This window comes from Mus caroli, chromosome 13, assembly GCF_900094665.2.
Source record: "Mus caroli chromosome 13, CAROLI_EIJ_v1.1, whole genome shotgun sequence".
Classification (NCBI taxonomy): domain Eukaryota; kingdom Metazoa; phylum Chordata; class Mammalia; order Rodentia; family Muridae; genus Mus; species Mus caroli.
The window spans coordinates 58677799-58681360 of record NC_034582.1 but is presented as its reverse complement, the minus strand read 5'-3'; the positions used below and the strand labels follow the sequence as shown (position 1 = coordinate 58681360).

At 43.2% G+C, this 3562-nt stretch overlaps 1 protein-coding gene across 4 annotated transcripts in view; it reads left to right on the top strand.

Annotated features, from left to right (window-relative positions):
- The window catches only part of Fancc (FA complementation group C), a 119926-nt gene that overhangs the window by 82800 nt on the left and 33564 nt on the right, over positions 1-3562 (top strand). The window lies entirely within an intron of this gene.

Genomic DNA, 3562 nt, shown 5'->3' with positions numbered 1-3562 from the left:
TCTCTCTCTCTCTCAGTGTGTGTGGAGGTCTGAGGACAAGCTACAGGAATTAGCTTTCTCTTTACTCCATCTGAGCACCAGGGACTGAACTCAGGCCATCATGGCTGGCAGCAAGTGTGTTTGTGATCACCAGCTCTCACCTCAGCCATCTCAGTTCCCTTTAGTGCTCTTATTTTTTTCTAAGAGCCCCAAAGAGTTTTATGTGGGTTGTATGTCTCAGTATTTGTTATATATGAAACCACAACCAGAAATTTAGGAAATGCTTTCTGAGCCGGGGCAGAGTACTGCCCAGCACGAGGCATAGGTTTGAGTCTCAGTTCTTCAAATGGAAGAAAGGGGGAAGGAGAATATTCCTTCAAAAGAAAATTGCTTTGTTTAAAAATAATAGAGCTGGGCGTTGGTGGTGCACACCTTTAATCCCAGCACTCAGGAGGCAGGGGCAGGCAGATTTCTGAATTCGAGGCCAGCCTGGTCTACAGAGTGAGTTCCAGGACAGCCAGGGCTACACAGAGAAACCCTGTCTCGGAAAAAAACAAAACAAAACAAAACAAAACAAAACAAAACAAAACAAACAAATAAATAAATAAATAAATAATAAAGGGCTGTGAAGGTGGCTTAATGGATAGCACAACTTGCTGAGCCAGCACAATTTATATCCTTATCAACCACACAAATGCTGTGCATGGTTATGCATACCTGTAACCCAAGCATTGGGGTGTGGGGTTGAAATAGGTGGATCCCTGGGGCTTCTTGGCTAACCAGCCAGGCCCCCAAGTGGGAAGATCCAGGTTCAGTGAGAGACAGTATCTCAAGGGAATAGGTAGTAAGTGATAGAGCTGGTTACCTGGCCTCGACATGAGCATAGAGCTGCACAAGAGGAGGAGGAGGAACTGGAGGAAGGGCATGGGAGAGAAGGAAAAGGGAGAAGAAGACGGAAGGAGGAGGAGGAGGAAGAAGGAAACGGAGAAGAAGGAAGCAGGAGGAGGAAGAAGAGGAAGAAGGAGAGAGAGAGGAAGAAGGAGGAGGAGAAGGAGGAAGAGGAAGAACAGGAAGAGGAGGAAGAGCAGCAGCAGCTTTGGTGGAAATGCCTATCCCCAACAATTACATACTTGGAAAGGTGGTGATATCATAATAGCCATTGGAGGTAGGAGTGGATAGTTTCTTTTGACCTAGATTTGAAATGGTCATGTTTTTAAAGGTTGGTTACAGTTTGGGATCTGAGGTTATATTAATGAGATTTTTTTTTAAGATTTCATTTATTTTTGTATATGAGTATACATATTTTTGTATATGTCTTCAGTCACACCAGAAGAAGGCATCGGATCCTATCACAGATGGTTGTGAGTCACCATGTGGTTGCTGGGATTTGAACTCAGGACCTCTAGAAGAGCAGTATGTGCTCTTAACCACTGGGCCATCTCTCCAACCCTAATGAGATTTTTATACATGAAAATCTATTGCCCTAGCCTGGGGTGGTGGCTCACTTGGTAAAGTACTTGCTGTACAAGCATGAGTCCCTGACTGCAGATTCCCAGAGCTTGTGTATCAGGAGCCCATTGTGGTGGCATGTACCTGTGAGCCACTGAAAGGCAAGCAGAGACATAAGGAGACCTGGGCAACCTAACCACTCAGCAAGCTCTAGGCCAAATTGGAAATCCTGTCTCAAAAAATAAAGTGGAGAGTGATTGCAGACGACACTTAGTATCTGACTTGTACACGTGCACATGCACCGTGTACATGCGTGCACACACTCATATACAGTTGTAAGTCTGTTTTGCAGTTCCAGTCTTGTACCTCTGTATGGCTTTGTAGCATAATTTGAAAAATGTCCATCCTTATGTTTGGTACATCTTCTGGCATATTTTGTCATATGGTAAGAACGCTCTCTGTCATCTTTGTTGACATATCAGGAAGTGTTGTAAAGCTGCCAAATTTTTTCCAAGATTCTAATTTCTGCTTAAAAGCTTAAATTTGGGGGGCTGGTGAGATGGCTCAGTGGGTAAGAGCACCCGACTGCTCTTTCAAAGGTCCAGAGTTCAAATCCCAGCAACCACATGGTGGCTAACAACCATCCGTAACGAGATCTGGTGCCCTCTTCTGGAGTGTCTGAAGACAGCTACAGTGTACTTACATATAATAAATAAATAAATCTTAAAAAAAAAAAAAAAAAAGCTTAAATTTGAGCTGGCAATAGTTCAGGGGTGGAAGCCTGTCAGCCTAGGTGGATGTGTGAACTCACAGTTGGAGGATAGAACTGGCTTCCAAAAAGTTGTCCTCTTAGCACAGGCGTCATGGCATGCATGAACCGTCGCATCACATGTATTCATAGTGGTAATAATAAGTAAGTTATCTTAAATAAAATGCCCTAGGGATCCTCTTATCTCTGCCTACTTTGCAGTGGGATTACAGGTTCATGTCAGCACAATGGTTTTAGAATAAATAAAATGAACCCATGCCTATCATGGGTCACAGATTCTAACCTGTTTATTTCTTTTTTCTTTCTTTTATAAAATATTTATTTATTTATTATATATGAGTACACTGTCACTCTCTTAGACACGCCAGAAGAGGGCATTGGATCCCATTACAGATGGTTGTAAGCTACCATGCGGTTGCTGGGAATTGAGCTCAGGACCTCTGGAAAAGCAGTCACTTCTCTTAACTGCTGAGACATCTCTCTAGCCCCTGTTTTTTTCTTTAAGGTGACTTGGTCATTTAGCTAGTTGTTGAGAAAGTGTGTGCTGTATACCCACATAAATAACCACTATTGGCAGATTGTCATTCTTTCAAGTCACTGTTCATGGAACTAAGTGTCACATGAGGCAAGCACTCACACTGGCATGGGATTGCCTCTATGCAGACAGCATAGGCTGGACATGGGGCAAAGTGTCCGGTGTGTTTTCTTCTACCATGAAGAGTTTCTAAAACTCTTCTCAAGAGTGACAACAAATGTGTATTTATACAGGCTCATCCCATGCTCTTGCTGACTAGGTCAGCTTGCCCTGGGAAGGCACAGGCAAGGGTGAGGGTGCAGTGAATGTCCCAATGTCCCTGATCACCCAGCTGCAGTTCTCCTGCTGTTGCTTTTGCACTGTGGTTAGCACGGTGGTTCAGGAGAATCCATGAGAGTCTGAGAGTCAGCACTTTTATTGTCAGTAACCAAGCTTCACAGAAAAGGTCTTTGGTCCGTGGCTAACACTGCCAGTAGATGAACCTTGGCGCAGCAAGTCCAGCCAAATCTGCAGGGCCATACCTAGAGAGACACAAATAAGCTGTAACATCATTTAAATCATTGAATTGTCCTTTGACCTCCACATGTGTTCTGTGGCGTCCCCATGCCCACACACAATAAATACTTAAATGATACATAAATAAATGTTAAACATCTAAAATTGTTAGTAGTTTCTTATAATTGTCTTATCTAACCAGGATTTAGGTTCCCCTTGCTTTGTAATTTTTTTTTTTTTTTAAGTTTGTTAGAATCAGAGTTCAAAGCCCACTATTGTTTGGTTCATAAGTTCCTCTCCTCTCCTCTCCTCTCCTCTCCTCTCCTCTCCTCTCC